At 47.8% G+C, this 20838-nt stretch overlaps 1 long non-coding RNA gene and 1 pseudogene across 3 annotated transcripts in view; one reads left to right on the forward strand and one right to left on the reverse strand.

Moving 5' to 3' along the window:
* Window positions 1–9042, reverse strand: part of LOC137532445 (E3 ubiquitin-protein ligase TRAIP-like) — a 47183-nt pseudogene extending 38141 nt beyond the window's left edge.
* Window positions 9043–9206: 164 nt separating this feature from the next.
* Window positions 9207–20838, forward strand: part of LOC137532446 (uncharacterized) — a 145955-nt gene continuing 134323 nt past the window's right edge. For 2 of the 3 annotated variants that reach the window (XR_011023930.1, XR_011023929.1), the window contains exon 1: window positions 9328–9425. This is a non-coding gene — a long non-coding RNA (uncharacterized lncRNA). The other variant, XR_011023931.1, reaches the window with a different exon arrangement.

Raw genomic sequence — 20838 nt, forward strand, 5'->3', positions numbered from 1 at the left:
TAGAGAGGATACGATCGGGCTCAACTGTTTCCGCCTAGCCCGAACAAAGAGCTGCTACTGCACTGGATCCCAGAGAGGTAAATAAATCATTCCTTGTCAAGCTTGTTGGGGGAGGATTCCAGGAAGTCATCGCTGGATTCCCTGACTGTACAGGGGAGGGGGAAGCCTCAGTGAGACCCCGAGGCATCCTCCTCCACAGGTAAGTATCCCCCAGAGGGTTTTTTTTTTTATTTACAGAGTCTCTTTAAAGTGTACATGAGATCTCGTTACTGGGAGTATTTATACTTACCTGGGGTTTCCTCCAGCCCCATGAGGTGCGTCCTCTGTGGCCGCTCCTTTGCCTCGTAATCTCCTCCGGTAATCTGGCTAGTTGTGCGATTCTGCGCATGTGTGGCCATGCAAGCACAGAACGCGACAGTGGGTGTAAGCGCAGAAGAGCTGGCAAGATTTCCAGAGGAGATTACAAGGTAATGGAGCCACCGGGGAGGACGCATCTCATTGGGCTGGAGAAAGCTCCAGGTAAGTATAAATACCCCCAGTAACAAGATGCCAGATTCCCTCAGTGCAGACAATGAAAATATCACATCAAAACGCGATGCAATTACATTACAATGTCACTTTCACGCTGTAATGCTTGTGGTGTGGTGCATTCTGTCAGGATAATGCAGTGGTTGCACTGCGTTACCAGGCGAAGCACCCGATTCTGGGTGCGGTGCAAGCATAAGTCTATGGACTGTATGCTGCACTGTGTCACATCGCACTGAAGTTGTGTGATGCAACGTTACAGAATAGCTGCAATCCTAATTTTCTGCAACAGATCTAGTGTGAAGGTAGCTTTAGAGAGTCTTAGCTGAGATTTGAAGGAGGGTTGAAGGAGGAAGCATAGTCACTCAAAAGCTGGTGCTTTTCTGCACAACTCGGGTTACAACAGAAGAGGTGGAGAGCTGACAACTGCCGGGTGCTCACCATAGTCAGGTGGAGCACCCAGCTAAAAGAGCCTAGCGAGAACACTTATTTTTTTTTGGGGGGTGGAATCTTTGTGTACTCCCTGGCACTTGTATTTGTAACACAGGAATCATATCCAGGCTCCAACTAAAGATCCATAGTGAATCTGAATGAGGGAATATGGGCTTTTAATGGTAACCTGAAGTGATAAACAGTGCGTTACCATAACGCAACACATTACACCGTAAAGTGCGGTAAGCAACGTTATAAGACTTTATAGCGCTGGACCATATCATCCCACTGTGAGTCTAGCCTCAATGTTCTCTGCAAGGCGCAGTTGAGAAAGAGGATGGTCAGCACATAACCACAAGGGCTGCTTTATTTCTGGACACATCCAGGATCCCCACAAATCAGACAGCTCACATGTTTCGGACAATCTGGTCCTTAATCAGGAACTACGATTATGAACTAGATTGTCCGAAACATGTCATCTGTCTGATTTGTGTGGAACCTGGATACGTCCAGAAATAAAGCAGCCCTTGTGGTTATGTGCAGACCATCCTCTCTTTTGTACATTGCATAGGTTTTGCTGACCTGTTCAAGCATTGCCCTAGGATTGTTTGGGGAGAAGCGGTATTCCTTCTTCATCTAAGATGGCGCCGGATCCGGACGCCACGGCCACAGGGCTCCGGCTTCTTCCCTTTTTTTTCTAGTAAACTCTCACCTTTGCTCACTTCTGAGCCCATCTGCCACCAGGGTGAGATGCGGGGATCACAGGCATGCTCGTCTTCTCTTCACCAGCCATCGGCTCCAGCTGATCGGGACATCGGCGCACGGGGACCCGCGTGCTCTCCGGAATAGGAGGCTCACCACGTGGTCGGCTCAGCTGATGGCCCACATGGTTCCAGGTCTGCCATCGTTTCTGCCGGCACCGCCGTTCCAACTGTTCGCCTCCACCGCTGCCCTGTTCTCCGCTGCTGCCTGGGGACACCTTGCAGCTTGGGGATGCGCCCGCTCACTGCAGATGTGGATGGTCCACCAGATTGCCCCCTCGGCCTCTCTCCCCTGGCCCCTGCTCATCCCGGCCAGGGCTACAGCTCCAGCTGCCTGCTCATCCACCCACCAGCTGTCCCCTCTGCCCTTTGTTCTCCGGCTCTGTGGAAGCAGCCCGCTCCGGCTTGTATCATCCCTCCACTGCACGTGAGGCTGCCGGCCTCCTTTGGCAGACGTGCACCGGCACAAGCAGCTACACAGGGACAGGGACGAACGCCAGACCAGCAGCCGTGACCATGATGCCAGCAAGGGCACGTGGGACACACTCCACGTGCGGAGGAGGCCTAACTGCAGCAGCTTCCCCGGTCTCCATGGAAATGACCACGCTGCCACCACACAAATGGAGGGCCTGTTGCTGCCCCATCGCAGACACAGAGGAGGTATGCTGCCCCTGGCCTGTCCACTACTGCTGCCCAGCCAGGGTGCCCCCGGCCCTATGTCCACCAATGCTGCCCAGCCGAGGCCCCATGCCCACCACTGCTGCCCAGCCCGGTGGCCCCAGGCCCCACGTCCATCACTGCTGCCCAGCATAGGTGCCCACTGGCACCAAAGGGCCCCCCCACTGCGTCTGCACCCTCACTACTCACCGTCACTACTCAGCCGTGCGGACTTTTGGAATTAGGAGCGCTTCTCCTCAAGCAACCTGGCTTAAGTGAACTCTGCTGTCCACCTCCATCATGATCCCCCTCAGCTTTCTCTCTACTTTCGTGGACAATTGGTAGCACCTGTCTTGTTGGGAGCGTGTCGCTGTGTAGCGTCCAGTGCTGAAAATGGCAGCGCTCATATCAGCTCTCAGGCTGCTCCTCCAGTCCCACTCTTTTCTGTTCCTGCTATCAGTGTATGTTTTTTGCTATGTTTGTATTACGTTAACTGTTTGTGTATGCTGAAATGCTCTCTGTTTTTGCTTTTTATTTTGCTTCTATTGCTTATATGTATGTACCATGCTTAACTTTATACGTCGATCTGCTTAATTGTACGCACAAGCTGCAATGTTGTCTTATGTATGCCTGTCCCATGTCTACGTATGTACCATGCTTAACCGTGCTCTTTCTTGTTTTTCATCAACGACCCTGTATGCGCCAAAACCAATTCCGGGTACAACCCACCGTTGTATTTGGCGAAATAAATTCTGATTCTGATCTGCAGTTGGGAAAGCTGCACTAAAGTGTAAGCCAAGAACTGAAATAGAAGAAGCCATGTGTGAATCATAATTTATTTACCTGGATGCGACACTGTGGACATGTGCGGTTTGGAGCAGAGCTGAACCATTGCTGCAGACTGAAGAGGAAATAAATGTTACACTGGATGTCCAAATGCAATACACACAATTTCAGCAGTTATAATGGCTATGAAACAAAGCAAACCAAGAAGTGCAGCAAATAAAATAGCGCATGTGGTAACTTGTATATAAAAAGTCTATGGCTAAAAGTATTAGAGGCAAAGGATCGGCAGGACAGCCAGGGAACTAGTATTGTCTAGAGAGAAATAAATATGGCAGCCTCCATATTCATCTTGCTTCAGTTGTCCTTTAACGCCTAACCTTAACTTTCCCTCCCTCCACTGCTCCTAACCTTGGGGAGGAGGTTAGGGTTAAGTTTAGGAGTTAAGGAGGTGGTATTAGGGTTAGGATTAAGGAGAGGGACAGAGAGGATAAGGTTAGGAGTTAAGGGGGATAAGTTAAGGGTTAGGAGTTAAAGGGACACTTAAAGAGAACCCGAGGTGGGTTTGAAGAATATTATCTGCATACAGAGGCTGGATCTGCCTATACAGCCCAGCCTCTGTTGCTATCCCAAACCCCCCTAAGGTCCCCCTGCACTCTGCAATCCCTCATAAATCACAGCCACGCTGCTGACAAACAGCTTGTCAGAGCTGGCTGTGTTTATCTCTATAGTGTCAGTCTGCTGCTCTCCCCGCCTCCTGCAGAACTCCAGTCCCCGCCTGCATCCCTTCCCTCCCTGCTGATTGGAGGGAAGGGACGGGGGCAGGGACCGGAGCTATGCAGGAGGCGGGGGAGCAGCTGAGACTGACACTACAGATGTAAACACAGCCTCACAGCATGGCTGTGATTTATGAGGGATTGCAGAGTGCAGGGGGACCTTAGTGGGGTTTGGGATAGCAACAGAGGCTGGGCTGTATAGGCAGATACAGCCTCTGTATGCAGATAACATTCTTTAAACACACCTCGGGTTCTCTTTAAGCCAGAAATAAAAAAATAAATCAGTTTTACTTGCCTGGGGCTTCTACTACCCCCTCCAGCCATCCCGTGCCTTCACAGTCACTCACAGAGCCTCCGGTCCCCAGCTAGTTTCGTTTTCGCTGACAAGCCCGACAGGCCTGGCCACGCGTAATTTTCTTCGCATTCCTGTCCGCAACAGCGTCCTGCGCCTGTGCAGGATGTGATTGAGGATGGGAACATGAAGAAGGATATGCGTGGCCAGGCCTGCGCAGGCGCAGAAAGCCCGCTGACTCCCTGTCAAGGCCTGTCAGGGAAAACAAAACTAGCTGGCGGGCAGGGGACCGGAGGCTCCATGGGTGACTGCGAGGGCACAGGATGGCTGCAGGGGCTGGTAGAAGCCCCAGGCAAGTAAAACTGATTTTTTTATTCCTGGCTTAAGTGTCCCTTTAAGGAGGAGAGCTTAAGGGTTAGGGTTAAGTGTTAAGGAGGGGAGGCAAGGAGGTTAAGGTTAGGAGTTGAGGGGGAAGTAAAGGGTCAGGGCTAAAGTTAGTGGTTAAGGAGTGGGGAAGGTTAGGTGCTGAGAGGGGAGGTGAAGGGTTAGGGGTTAAGGTGGGGAAAGTTAAGGGGAAGGTTAAAGTTAGGAGTTAAGGAGGGGATGGGGGGTTAAGGGTTAAGGTTAGGAGTTGAGGAGGGGGAATGTGAAGGGTTAAGGTTAGGGGTTAATGGTTACTAATTTTACGTAAACTTTTTTTCCCCTGATACTTTAGTTATGTACTGTAATTTATTATGTAAGTAAATGTGTTCACTGTGCACAGCCACAGCAAGAAAAGAAAGATTCCAGGCTATAATCAGACATTGACGCCGAAGGGATTGAAACATTGTATACGCTTTTCCTGAGTGTGTAAGGGCCCGTTTCCACTTGTGCTGCGTGAGGCGGCTCCTCCTGGTCTGCGGGTAGGCAGATGAATCCCATCAGCCATGCCATGTAATTTGTTATGGGATTCCAGCCTCCAGCATGGAAACGGATGCCAATGTCGGCCGAATCGCAGAGGTGCCATCGTTTCCTATGGCAGTTTCCCCGCCTGAAATTACGGATTTGCAGCGGAAACCGCGCTAATGGAAACAGGCCCTAACTGCATGGACGGCATATTACGCAAGTACCTATACTAGTAATGGCAGACGTGCTCACAATGAATAAAATTCATAGTGTATATGGAAGCAGAGGCATAGCAATAGCCATAGCAACTGCTATGGGTCCCTGGAGCATAGGGGGCCAGGTGGTACTTAAAGCGAGCCTGAAGCGAAAAATAAAGAACAGATACTCACCTAAGGAAAGGGAAGGCTCTGGGTCCTATAGAGCCTTCCCGTTCTCTGCGTTCTCCCGCAGGCTCCCCCGTTAGCAGTCTGCAGCCAGTCCATTGTAGACTGCCCTTTTCTGCTTCCCCTGGGCTTCGGCAGTCTTCGGAAGCACTTGAGATTTCGAAGACAGGCCACTCTGTACTGCGCACACACAAACGCACTCTCTCGCTCACTCACACGTGCAGTACCGAGCCACCAGGCTTCAGGGGCTCGAGTGTTCCAAAGACTGCCGAAGTCTCCCGTGGCAGGAGATTCAAATGGGGGGGGGGGGGGGGGGCAACGGGGGAACGAGGACACTGTCAGGAGCCCGGGAAGGTTCTATAGGACTCCTTACCTCTCTTTAGGCATATCTTTTTTTTGAATTCCGCTTCAGACTCATACAAAGAGGGCCAAATTGTACAAAGGGACCTAGCTGTGAGACGTATTTGTACACTGGGACCTAGTCGTGGGCTAACTTCAAGGTCTACTGGCCACCTTTCTCCCTTATAAAGTTCTCTGGTGTCTAGTAGTCCTCCCTCCCCTATACAGTTCCCTGGTGTCTAGAGACCCCCACCCTCCCCTTTACAGTTTCCTAAGGTTTAGTGCTTTTCCCTAACCTCCTCATATGGCTTCCTAGTGTTCTAGTGCTTCACCTCCAATATAGTTTCCCTGGTTATGTAGAGCGGGCCAAGCATAATGCAAAGTGGGGAAACCACTTGAGGGCCAAATGTCATGGCTCTGAGCAGGGCTGTGGAGTCGGTCCAAAAATCCACCGACTCCGACTCCTCAGTTTAGGATTCCACCGACTCCGACTCCACGACTCTGACTCCTCTAATTTGCATATTACAATTTTGTTGATTAAAAGTATGTAACATGAAATTCGTCTCTTAACTGCCAACGCTTAGGAATTTTACAAAACAACTGAAGTGAGAAGGATATGTAGACTACTATATTTATTCCCTTTAGACTAAAACTAGTCCTTGGTAAGAGTACTTGTAAAATGTACAAACCGGAACAAAGAACATCTATCAGGCCCTAGGCAATGTAAGTGTAGGTACATGTAAGAATGATGTGCAGGTACTCTGCAGGGGAATGAGGAGATTGTAAACAGACAACACCTCTGTGTTCAATGTGCACAGCATTCTCAGTGGATTCCCTGCAGCTCTGTGGGGAGTGCATATGTAGAGTATAGTACTACTGTGTAACAAAGTAAACCTGAGACAGATGAGATTAAAGTTTTATACATACATGGGGCTTCCTCCAGCCGCCTTCAGGATAATCAGTCCCTCGTTGTCCTCCTCCACCACCTGGATCTTCTGCTATGAGTCCAGGTACTTGAGCCAGTCAGGCGTAGTGCGCATGCGCACACTCCGCCGCCAGGAGCATACTACACCTGTGCAGCACTATTGCGCAGGTGCAGAATGTTCCTGGCTGTGGGAGCGGCATGCGGCCGGACAGCGCTGACTGGCTGAATTACCAGGACTCATAGCAGAAGATCCAGGTGGTGGAGGACAGCGAGGGACTGATTAGCCTGAAGGGGGCTGGAGGAAGCCCCAGGTATGTATAAAACTTTACTTTTCATCCGTCTCAGTTACCCTTTAATTTGTAGTCACCAAACCAAATTTTAATAACATATCAAATTATTTGATTTCATCAGCAAAGTTAGTGCATACATTTGCATAATTCAGCATCAATGCAGAATTATTTCCATCTTGTTGACCATCTCTATTAGTGACACAGCTACACATCAGGCTTTATTCTTACAGCATAGATGTCATTTAGTATATATAAGAGATTCCTGTGTACACATCATATATACAGTCACAATCAGATATGTATATCTGACCTTAAAAATACGGGGACTGCTTTATTGAAGCAGCACAAGTAACTAATTTTGATTGGTTTATTTCATTTTTGTGGACTAAGCACAGTTATTACTGTATATATACTGTATATATACATTATTTTTAATGACTATTATCTGAGAAATAGAACGTTTTATCATATTTTCTATTTTAATTACAGTTACAAATTCATTAGGAGTCGGTGCATTTTTTCCCGACTCCAGGCACCCAAAATTGCCCGACTCCACGACTCCGACTCCACAGCCCTGGCTCTGAGGGACTGGAGTTTGAGATGTATGCTTTAATGTATTCACCATTACCTTTGCGTTCTTCCACCCCCCAACTTTTTCTCAGTTGATTATAAATTGCCCAATTAACTCATACCCATAGGGTAGGGGCAGGTGGCATTTCTTGAGAGTGCCTCCATCTGAGGGCACCATGAAAGTTTTGCTATGGGGCCCCATGATCTCTAGCTACCCCACTGTACAGAAGGATACATAATTTAATTCAGTGTTAAAGGAGTTCTATTGCGGTTTATAAAAACAAAAAGGGTCACTTATCTGGGGCTTCTAACGACATGACTGCCACAGCAGATAAGCTCATTTGAAAGCACTAGATGTTAAAGCGGACCTGAACTCAGAATGTCCTCTCTGCTTTAAAAGATACACAACAGCATAATAACCTTTAAAGGAATCATCAGGCTAAAAATAATCAGCTTTACTCACCTGGGGCTTTCTCCAGCCCCTTGCAGCAGACTGTCCCACACTGACCGCTCCACTCTGCACCACCGTCCCAGGCTCCCCGCACGGTGCAAAGGACAACCGTGAAGCGCCAGTGTCAATCAACGTGGCGTTGTCCGCAGCATTTTGTTTAAAGGAAACATCCAGGCTAAAAAATATACAATAATCAACTTACCTCGGGCTTCCTCCAGCCCCTGGCAGCCGTACCGTGTCCTCGCCGCAGCTCCGCTTCCCACCAGTGGCCCAGGCTCCCCTCTGGTATCACAGGCCATGCTGCGTTCCACTGTGTGTCTCACATCATCCGGACTGTACAGGCACAGTAGTTCTACGCATACGCAGTACAATCTGGATGACGTCAATGCGCCGCACATTAAAGCGCAAGTAGATGCGGACCCGGCGAGGTCGACATCTACATCAGAGGAGACTGGGAGCCACCGGAGCTGCGGCGAGGGCACATGACGGTTGCCAGGGGCTGGAGTAAGCGCGCGGTAAGTTGATTTTTGTTTATTTTATTTTTTGCCTGGCCACTCCCTTTAAAGAACGTTTGCTATTGTGTATCTTTTAGAGCAGAGGACGTTCTGAGTTCAGGTCCACTTTAAGGAAAAGTGTGCATTGGCACTGATAGAGCTACAGGTAGTGATGCCAAAAGGTTATAGCATATATGCATTGGAATACAATTTATACCAGTTACCCTCAGCGAATAAGGGATAGCATATAACAATAATGTATATACACACCTTCTCTTACACACGGAAACTGGGACACAACATGAATGAAAATAAAACAGAAAGCAATGCTTTGCAAACAATGGAAGAGATCTCTATATATACCACTGGTAGTGGAAGGTGTGCCCGCAGTGAATGGCCGCCACATCATGTTGGTGATCAAAGTAATCGGAACAGATGGTGCAGAGGGCAGATCGGCATAGCGCCGCCCTCCAGCAACTTCAGCCTCCACAATCGCGACTTTCCCGTTTGTATTTACCGCGATGTACAACCATCCATAGGAGTCATTACGTCAGGACGGCACAGAACGTCTCAAGCTATTGGTCAAAAAGAGTCGTCTATGTCCCGTACGCAAGCGCAGCAGCGACTGACAGACGACAGTAGTTCTCATTGCATAGGGAGGCGGAGTTATGAGGCTGGTGAATGGGAGCGTTACGCGCTGAGCGTGTATTGACAGGCTGAAAGGCGCGCAGCGCAGGCGCACATTTGTTACCACGGCGAGTACAGTACTACCTCACGCAGATTGGGACTGTCTTCATGGTGCAACTTTGTTGTGTCACCTCCAGATTGACTATCCTATATTCCATTTCGTTATGTGACGGAGGTAGTATGAAACGTGTCACTGCACTGGGAATTACATCAGATTGACCGTTTGTCACGTGTGCCTTTTGGTTTTGTCCGATGTCAGCACAAGAACTTCTGAATAGTGTTCAGACTGACTGAAAGTGTATCGGAAGTGCATAAAAAAAAAGGATAGATAGCTCAGTGGATAGTTCAGAGGCTTCTCAGATCTCCTTACGCCCCTCTGACCCTGCGCTGGGACCTTCTGAGGCAGGGAACACTCTACATGCGTTTTTGCGCGTTTTGCCGCGAACGGCATAACACGCACGATTTTAGAGGCTATTGAAATTAATAGCCTAGCGCAGGAAACGCTGTGGCGCATGCGTTTGTGCGCATGCGTTTGTGCGCGTTTGCGTTCGCGTTTTCAAAACACAGTTTTCTGCTTTTTCCCGCACGTTGCATGGCAGTACATGCCATGCAATCGCGGAAACGCACGCGGAAAAACGCACGCGTTAGATGCGACCGCAAAACCCAGAAACGCAGGGGAAAACGGCCCTGCAAGTGTGTTCCCTGCCTCTTCTACATCAATGTTGAATATTGCTGGCAGCCGTGTTTCACCTTTATGAGTAAGCGTGGCGAACAAGGTGCCGTCTGCGCAGTAGCACGGAACCACTTGTGCATGGCTTTTTCCTCTGCTACTGTGCATGTGCAAAAATGACTGGCGCCTCCGCAGTGTGGCCGTACTCTAACATGGAGGAATAGTAACTGGCCCACCAAACTTGAATTTGCCTGCTACACACTTTCAATTATAATTGGCCAGTCAAGCGATCACCTGCTCAGAAGCGTATTCAAAAATACGCTTCCGCGCAATGCATAAAACTTGCGTGGCTAACGTGACTTGCGTGGCTTCCGGTCCTCCGCAGGAACCGCGTGGTGACAAACGTATGCAGTCAAGTGAGGGCTGCAGCAAAAACGTCACTTCCGTCACATAAAGTCGCACTGCGTCAGTATAAAAAAAACGTATGTGGATGTAGTCCCTTTTTTTTTTTTTTTTTTTTTTTTTTGGGACCCATTGGATGGGAGACATCCCTGTTGCCAGTGACGCGCACCTCTCCCATCACACCCACATATCTACTTTTTATGACGAGTCAATTGCTATTTATACCCCCATATGTCTGTAGTTTTCACCTTATGGCGAGATATTTAGTTTTACAACCCACACGTAGTTTTACAACCCCCAGGCTACACAGATTCATTAAAGAAGTCTTGATCCTGAATATGTAGCCTAAATCTAATGAAAATTAGAAACGATGGCCCTTAACAGGCAAAACAGGCCAGAGCAATGTACCTGTGACTAATTTGCATAACCCCGCCTCCTCCTGATGCTACCCTGTGGATCTATATCAATACATCATGTTTGTTTTCACATGTTGCGTTGCTTGTCAGGATCTGGACAAATACCGGGGGCTTGATTCACAAAAGAGTGCTAACTGTTAGCACAGCCGTTTTCGCGCAAATTTTCACGTGTGTGCGCATTTTTGCGCGCAATTAAATGTTTTTGCGCGCATCGAAATCGTTATCGTTTTTGTGCGCAAACTCGAATTTGCGCGTGAAAACAATAGCGATTTCACGCGAAAATTCGCGATTGCGCGTGAAAACATTTAATTGCACGTGAAAATTCGCGATTGCGCGCAAGCGCGAAAATTTGTGCGAAAACGGCCGTGCTAACAGTTAGCACTCTTTTGTGATTCAAACCCATGGTGTATATAATCTATGTATGAATGAAATAATGATGGAGAAGGTACTTTTGTATTACGCGTCCAGCAGAGCGGCTGATGTAACTGAGCCTGTTACCGGGGCTCACCGCAGCTGAACGGCTGACTGCGGAAGGACGGCGTGGGACTTAGACGTGTTTATGGGGTGGGAGAAAGCCCCGGGTAACTATCAGAGTTTTAGTATTGTTCGTCTCTGAGTCTCTTTAAAGTCCTTCGACAGGAAGTTGCAAGGCCTCCTGGGATTTGACCTCGAAAAAATGCGATCTCCTTGCCTTTTTTGTATGCGATTTTCTAATGCAGTCACTACGATTGCAAGTTTCTAAAATCGCATCATACTACTGTGTACAATTCATCACAATTTTCATTATTTTTAACCACCTGAGCGGTCTGGACGAGCTCAGCTCGTCCAACACCGCCGGAGGCTGCCGCTCAGGCCCTGCTGGGCCGATTTTCATCAAATAAAAAGCAGCACACGCAGCCGGCACTTTGCCAGCCGCGTGTGCTGCCTGATCGCCGCCGCTTTGCGGCGATCCGCCGCGAGCGGCGGCGAAAGAGGGTCCCCCCAGCCGCCTGAGCCCAGCGTAGCCGGAACAAAAAGTTCCGGCCAGCGCTAAGGGCTGGATCGGAGGCGGCTGACGTCGATGACGTCACTCCGCTCGTCGCTATGGCGACGATGTAAGCAAAACAAGGAAGGCCGCTCATTGCGGCCTTCCTTGTTTATTCTGGGCGCCGGAGGCGATCGGAAGAACGCCTCCGGAGCGCCCTCTAGTGGGCTTTCATGCAGCCAACTTTCAGTTGGCTGCATGAAATAGTTTTTTTTTTATTTAAAAAAAACCCTCCCACAGCCACCCTGGCGATTTAATCAGAACGCCAGGGTGGTTAAAAAGGCTTTGCAATTGAAAAAAAATGCATGATGTTATAATAACACAGCGCAACGCAGTCTGTTTGTACAGCCCTAATGCACTAATCCTTAATCTGCACTGACAGCACATGTAAGGCTGGGTTCACATAGGACATAGCGTGAAACGCTGCGTTTTATGTCATGTTGTAAGTTAATGTTGTGTGCAGTGTTTGTGGTGCATTTGCAATGCATTTTCCATGTGTTTTAATGCGTTTGCATATACAAAACGCATATGCGTTTTTCATGCGTTTTTAGATTTCCTTTTATGCAAATCACTTGGAAGACAGCAAGAAACCAAAATACAGCAAAATAAAATATTTTGGGGAAAAAACGCATACCATTGCATTCCCATTGACTTTAATTTTGTGCGTTTTGTGGGTACGCATTACACACAGGGAGTCAGGAAGCCGCTACTGCCACACATCTAACCGAGCCTTTTCGAGCATGCCAGATTGATGCCAGTCTGAACGTAAATCAATCGGGCTTCCAAAGTGCAGTATTAGTCTCTGGCAAATTCAGGCCGGTTTCACTCTGAATGTTGGCGGAAGCCTGGCGGCCGCACTGCCGCCAGCATACTTCGGGGATTACTGTGTTAGTACGCAGTAACTCCTATCTGGCAGCCGGCAAAGCAGGAAATGACACTCACTTCCTATGGCCAAAGCGATTAGGGCTGAGCTCTCGGATTCCGAATTTCAAGTTTGCCATCAGAATTTGGCAGTTCTGAGTAAGCACTCAAAACTCGAAAATTCGGCAATTCCGAGTACCGAATTCGCGTTTACATTGAAGTCAATAGTGCTAAATTCCGAGGTTAATTGTCAAGCCCCCTTACATGCTATCATCACCAAATTTGGCATGTATATTAAGCAGATGAGTAGGAACATGGTAAAAAAAAATTTGTGAAAAGACCTTATAGTTTTTGAAATAAACGATTTTAAAGTTTCATAGGAAAAATGGTTTTTGAACTGTGTAAAATGACACTGCTGCAGTACAGGTTACTGCATTCCGAGTTCTGTATACATATTGTATACATTTCATGAAAATAGACAGTGTGGGGTCCCCCCTCCCAAGCCTCCTTAACCCCTTGTCCCCCATGCAGGCTGGGATAGCCAGAATGCGGAGTCCCGGCCACATGGGACTTCGCACCCTGAGCTATACCAGCCCGCATGGTCCTAGGTATGGGGGGGCTCTGGAGGAGAGGGGCGGCCAACCGCCCCCTCTCCCCCAGAGCCCTTGTCCAATCCATGGATAAGGGGCTCTTCCCCACCTCCGGTGCCCCAGGAGTAGGTGGGGGCCGCCGACGTCCTGGGGGGTTCATGGTGCCATCCAGGGTTCCCCTTTAACAAGCAGACTCCGGAAGCCGCCCCCTCCCCAGGAGAAATTTCAGCAGAGTTAAAAAAAGAAATAAAAACACGACAACGAAAAAAGTCCTTTACGCAGTGCGGCGCCAGGGGGGTGCTTGCACCCCCTAAATTTGTCCAAGCACCCCCAAAGCACAACCTGGCGTGAACTGACTTCAGGCGTCTAAGAGACGCCGAGTCAGTTCACAGCGGCAGCTCCGAAGCAGCAGAGCAGGGCTACGGTAAGATGGCCGCCCCAAGTCTGCAGTGCAGGGCTTCGGGCGGCCATTTTCCCGTAGCCCTGCTCGCCGGGTAATGCAGGCTGCAGGCAGGAAGTCAGGTGAAGGAAGAGGATCGTGGGAGCTGCGCGCCACAAGGAGGTCGGGAGAGGAGGAAGTCAGAACAGGAGGTCTTCTGACTAGGTGAGTAAATGGGTTTTTCTTTTCTTTTTCAGGTGGTGCTGCTGATTGTGGTCAGAACTGCTGAGCATTGTGCATATTGGGGTCAAATCTGCTGAGCATTGTGCATATTGAGGTCAGAACTGCTGAGCATTGTGTATATTGGGGTCAGAACTGCTGAGCATTGTGCATATTGGGGTCAGAACTGCTGAGCATTGTGCATATTGGGGTCAAATCTGCTGAGCATTGTGTATATTGGGGTCAGAACTGCTGAGCATTGTGCATATTGGGGTCAGAACTGCTGAGCATTGTGCATATTGGGGTCAGATCTGCTGAGGATTGTACATATTGGGGTCATATCTGATAACGATTGTGCATATTGGGGTCATATCTGATAACGGTTGTGCATATTGGGGTCATATCTGATAACGGTTGTGCATATTGGGGTCATATCTGATAACGGTTGTGCATATTGGGGTCATATCTTATAACGGATGTGCATATTGGGGTCATATCTGATAACGGATGTGCATATTGGGGTCATATCTGATAACGTTTGTGCATATTGGGGTCATATCTGATAACGATTGTGCATATTTGGGTTATTGAATGTGTTTTTTGTTCAAATCTGCTCACATATCGTGTATTTTCTTGAGAAAACCTGCACAATTATGTGAATTTTCTGGGGAAAGAGTCACCAAATCTTGGGCCCTCTGTCTTTGCGTTGCACTTTTAAAGGGAACCCGAGGTGAGAATAATATTGAGACTGCCATAGTTATCTCCTTTTAAGCAATACCAGCTGCCTGGCTGCCGTGTTGATCCTCTGCCTCTAATTCTTTCAACCATAGACCCTGAACAAGCATGCAGCAGGTCAGGGGTTTCTGACAATATTGTCAGAACTGACAAGATTAGCTGCATGCTTGTTTCTGGTGTAATTCAGTTCACTACTGCAGCCAAATAGATCAGCAGGGCTGCCAGGCAACTAGAATTGTTTAAAAGGAAATAAATATGGCATCCATCATATCACTCTCACCCTGGGCTCACTTTAAAGTACAGTTAGCCCCGCCCTCATCCGGTCATGACCACGCCCATTTTTCACCGCGGCGCACTTTGCGCGCCGCAGGTTGTAGCCTCACCCATTTTTTGCCGCGGCGCACTTTGCGCGCCACAGGTCGTCAGCTCCCCCAGAAATTGGTCCAGCACCTGCATAGCTCCCACTAAAAAAAATTCCTGGAGCCGCCACTGATCCCACGCCAGTATCCTCAGGAGTGGTCCCACGCCAGTATCCTCAGGAGTGGTCCCACGCCAGTATCCTCAGGAGTGGTCCCACGCCAGTATCCTCAGGAGTGGTCCCAGGCACCCGCCCAACTCCCGGGGCTGAATGGCTATAGACAGCCTCTGCAATCTGTATTGTATAAGCTAGAAACACGAAAATTGTTTGCTAAAACAAGAATTTTCGGCAAACAGTGTCATAAACAAAATGGCTGCTGGGGAATTCCCGTTCCCCGGAGGCCACCTCAGAGTGTCAGACTGAGCGTTATTTCACATAAATAGGTGGGTCCAGGGGACCAGGGCACCTCCTGCTCTGGTCACCTGGACCCACCATCTATGTGAAAAATGGCTGGTTTCGCCACTCTAGTGTGGCCTCCAGTGTTCCGGGATTTCCCAGTGGCCATTTTGGTCGCATCACTGTTTGCTGAAATTACCCCTATACTAATTTCTCCTGGGGGGGGGGGGGGGCGGCCTCCAGGGTCCGCTTGTTAAAGGGGAACCCCGAATGGCACCATGAACCCCTCAGGACGTCGGCGGCCCCCACCTCCTCCTGGGGCACCGGAGGTGGGGAAGAGACCCTTGTCCATGGATTGGACAAGGGCTCTGGGGGAGAAGGGGAGGTTGACCGCCCCTCTCCTCCAGAGCCCCCCCATACCATGGACCAGCTCATGGTGCGAAGCCCCACGTGGCCGGGACTCCGCATTCTGGCTATCCCAGCCTGCATGGGAGACAAGGAGTTAAGGAGGCTTGGAAGGGGGGGGACCCCATGCTGTCTGTTTTCATGAAATGTATACAATATGTATACAGAACTCAGAATGCAGTAACCTGTTCTGCAGCAGTGTCATTTTACACAGTTTAAAAACCATTTTTCCTATGAAACTTTGAAATCTATTTGCTCAAAAACGATAAGATGTTTTCACAAAATATTTTTTTACCATGTTCCTACTCACCTGCTTAATATACATGCCAAATTTGGTGATGATAGCATGTAAGGGGGCTTGACAATTAACCGCAGAAGTTGGCACTATTGACTTCAATAGAAATGCACTTGGAACACGAAAATTCGGAACACGAAATTCGGTTTTCGCATGCGGTACACGAAATTTCGACAAAATTGGAATTCAGCTGTTCCGATCAGCCCTACCAGTCACTGACCAATTTTACCACCTCCATGCGTTTGAGGGTCAGCAGTAAGTAGATTGTGTAGGTAAACTGTCATAATTATAATTGAAAGTGTGTACCAGGCTTTAACGTAGTAATACACCTGACGATTATGGGCAGATTCGACAAAGAGACAAATTCATCTCTAATCAAATCTGATAAGAGATAAATTTGTCTCTTTGTCAAAGCTGCCCATTTACTACAGGCCGATTCCCATCCTATTTCAGCATGAAATCTTCAGGGAATCGGCTGAGCCTGCCCCGTCCACCCCGCCGCTGCCCCCCAGTGTGTGCATTTATACATTACCTGTCCTGTAGTAGCCTCCAAGTGGTGTCCGTCCATATCTCCGGGTTCGAACAGCTGCATACATTTCGTAGACGTTGGCGCATAGCGTCTGATGTCAGACAAAATGCGCTGCCAGCGTGGATGCAGAACCCAGACAGACAGTGCAGAGGCTGCTACAGGACAAGTAATGTAAAAAATGCATACACTGGGAGGGCACATTTATACAATACAGTGGCAGCGCTGGGGTTTTCGTCGCTTGTTCCGAATCGGCTGCCGTACCACCGCAAACCCTACCAACCAACTTTGGCCCGACATCTTGCAGCATGTGTGATCGACAATGCGAACCAAAATTCGTTCCGAAGTTGGTTGCTTTTTCGGTTGGGCATGCACTTGGCGGAACCGGTTGATCGATCGGCTGCCAAGTCGCCTGATGTGTGGCCAACTTTAGTCTTTGCTTGACTAACAGATCTAAAGTGAAGTATCACATTGAAGAACAAGAGATTCTGCTTGGATGGGAAGAATTTGATATTCTTTGTTAGTTTACAGTACAGCTGAATTTCCATTTAGGGCCTGGTGGCGGTTTTCCAGACACTACATACATGTCTGCTGATGTTCCTCAATAAACGAATGCATAATTGCAAGCATAATTTGTTACGGAAACAGTACAAATAAAGTGAATCGGAACCATCTACACAAAACAAAAAAACAAAAACTGATACTTACCTAAGGAGAGGGAAGGCTCTGGGTCCTGTAGAGCCTTGCCTCTCCTCTCCTGGTGCCCTCGGTGCAGCGCTGGCTCCCGTGGTTAAATCCCCCGCCACGGGGGACTTTGGAAGTCTTCGGGAGCCGAGCCCTCCTGAACATAGGCGCTTCCATTCTGCGCACACGTGAGTGGGCGCTCGCACATGCGCAATATGGTGTGGCCCGTCTTCGGGAGCACTCGGGCTCCCGAAGACTTTCCGAAGCCCCCATCGGCAACGGAGAGAGCAGTATTTGACCAAATTGGTCAAATACTGCTTCCAGGGACAGCACTACACCGAGGTCACCAGGAGAGGACCTGGCTTTTCTTTTTTTTTTTTTTTTACACACTGTTCCCATTGACTTTAAAGGATACCCGAGGTGACATGTGACATGATGAGATGGACATGGGTATGTACAGGGCTAGCACACAAATAACTATGTTGTGTTCATTTTTTTCTTTCTGTGCCTAAAAGAGTTAAATATCAGGTATGTAAGTGGCTGACTCAGTCCTGACTCAGACAGGAAGTGACTACAGTGTGACCCTCACTGATAAGAAATTCCATCTATAAAACATTTTCCTAGCAGAAAATAGCTTATGAGAGCAGGAAAGAGATAAAAAGGGTCAATAGTTCATAGATTTTAGCTGTGGCATACTTCAATGAATGTGTCATTGAGCAAAAACTATAAAACAGTTAAAACTTCAAAAGTAGATTTAAACATAAAATAAAACTGTGGAATATCTTAAGTCATTTTTAGGAGAAGAACGATAGATATAATTGTTTATTTCATTCATTTATTTTCGCCTCGGGGTGTCCTTTAAGTATAATCCTGCAGCGCCAAAGGGAGAAGAACTATCAGCTCAGTTGTGCTGACATGACGCATTTATACTTTTTTTCTTGCTTGTATATTAAAGGGAACCAGAGACGCCGGAATCCTAAAAAGAAAAAAGATTTTATACATACCTGGGGCTTCTTCCAGCCCCATAAGCCTGCATCGCTCCCACGCCGCCATCCTCCGCTTCCTGGATCCCGTCACTTCCGGCGGACGCGGCCAAATGTCCGCATGAGCAGGGGCTCCCTCCATACCCTTACGCGTGCGGCTGCGCAGTATGCAGCGGCACGCGTACGGGTATGCCGGGAGCCCCTGTGATGCGGACAATTGTCCGCATGCTGCCGCCGACTGGTCGAAACTACGGGACCCGGTACAGCCGGATACAGGAAGCGGAGGAGGGCGGCATGGGAGCGATCCGCAAAACACATTATACTACTTCTCCTGAGTACGGCGGTACCACATGTGTGGCATTTTTTTGCACCTTAAGTGCGCTAAGGGGCCCAAAGTCCAATGAGTACCTTTAGGATTTCACAGGTCATTTTGCGACATTTGGTTTCAAGACTACTCCTCACGGTTTAGGGCCCCTAAAATGCCAGGGCAGTATAGGAACCCCACAAGTGACCCCATTTTAGAAAGAAGACACCCCAAGGTATTCTGTTAGGTGTATGATGAGTTCATAGAAGATTTTATTTTTTGTCTTCTTTCTGCCTTGGGGTGTCTTCTTTCTAAAATGGGGTCACTTGTAGGGTTCCTATACTGCCCTGGCATTTTAGGGGCCCTAAGCCGTGAGGAGTAGTCTAGAATCCAAATGCCTCAAAATGACCCGTGAATATTTCGTTAGGCCCCTTAGCGCACCTAGGTTGCAAAAAAGTGTCACACGTGGTATCGCCGTACTCAGAAGAAGTAGTATAATGTGTTTTGGGGTGTATTTTTATACATACCCATACTCGGAATACCTTGGGGTGTCTTCTTTCTAAAATGGGGTCATTTGTGGGGTTCCTATACTGCCCTGGCATTTTAGGGGCCCTAAACCGTGAGGAGTAGTCTTGAAACCAGGGCAGTATAGAATGCCAGGGCAGTATAGGAACCCCACAAATGACCCCATTTTAGAAAGAAGACACCCCAAGGTATTCCGTTAGGAGTATGGTGAGTTCATAGAAGATTTTATTTTTTGTCACAAGTTAGCGGAAAATGACACTTTGTGAAAAAACACAATTAAAATCAATATCCGCTAACTTGTGACGAAAAAAAAAAATCTTCTATGAACTCACCATACTCCTAACGGAATACCTTGGCGTGTCTTCTTTCTAAAATGGGGTCATTTGTGGGGTTCCTATACTGCCCTGGCATTTTAGGGGCCCTAAACCGTGAGGAGTAGTCTTGAAACCAAATGTCGCAAAATGACCTGTGAAATCCTAAAGGTACTCATTGGACTTTGGGCCCCTTAGCGCAGTTAGGGTGCAAAAAAGTGCCACACATGTGGTATCACCATACTCAGGAGAAGTAGTATAATGTGTTTTGGGGTGTATTTTTACACGTACCCATGCTGAGTGGGAGAAATATCTCTGTAAATAGACAATTGTGTGTAAAAGAAATAAAAAAATTGTCATTTACGGAGATATTTCTCCCACCCAGCATGGGTATGTGTAAAAATACACCCCAAAACACATTGTACTACTTCTCTTGAGTACGGCAATACCACATGTGTGGCACTTTTTTGCAGCCTAACTGCGCTAAGGGGCCCAAAGTCCAATGAGCATCTTTAGGCTTTACAGGGGTGCTTACAATTAGGCACCCCCCAAAATGCCAGGACAGTGAACACACCCCACAAATTACCCCATTTTGGAAAGTAGACACTTCAAGGTATTCAGAGAGGAGCATAGTGAGTCCGTGGCAGATTTCATTTTTTTTTTGTCGCAAGTTAGAAGAAATGGAAACTTTTTTTTTTGTCACAAAGTGTCATTTTCCGCTAACTTGTGACAAAAAATAAAATCTTCTATGAAATCACCATGCCTCTCACTGAATACTTTGGGATGTCTTCTTTCCAAAATGGGGTCATTTGGGGGATATTTGTACTATCCTGGAATTTTAGCCCCTCATGAAACATGACAGGGGGTCAGAATAGTCAGAGATGCTTGAAAATAGGAAAATTCACTTTTGGCACCATAGTTTGTAAACGCTATAACTTTTACCCAATCCAATAAATATACACTGAATGTTTTTTTTTTTTATCAAAGCCATGTAGCAGAATAACTTTCGCGCTCAAATGTATAGGAAATTGTACTTTATTTGAAAAATGTCAGCACAGAAAGTTAAAAAGGTCATTTTTTTTGACAAAATTCATGTCTTTTTTGATGAATATAATAAAAACTAAAACTCGCAGCAGCAATCAAATAGCACTAAAAGAAAGCTGTATTAGTGACAAGAAAAGGAGGTAAAATTCATTTAGGTGGTAGGTTGTATGACCGAGCGATAAACCATGAAAGCTGCAGTGGTCTGAATGGAAAAAAAGGCTCTGGTCCTTAAGGGGCGAAAAGACTGTGGTCCTCAAGTGGTTAAAGGATACCCAAGGTGACATGACATGATGAGGTAGACATGTCTAGTTACAGTGCCTAGCACATAAATAACTATGCTGTGTTCTTTTTTTTTTTTCCTTTTTCTTTCTCTGCCTGAAAGAGTTAAGTTAAAGAGAACCCGAGGTGGGATTTAATTATGCTAGTGGGGCACAGAGGCTGGTTGTGCACACTAACACCAG

The sequence above is a fragment of the Hyperolius riggenbachi genome, chromosome 9 (assembly GCF_040937935.1).
Source record: "Hyperolius riggenbachi isolate aHypRig1 chromosome 9, aHypRig1.pri, whole genome shotgun sequence".
NCBI lineage: Eukaryota > Metazoa > Chordata > Amphibia > Anura > Hyperoliidae > Hyperolius > Hyperolius riggenbachi.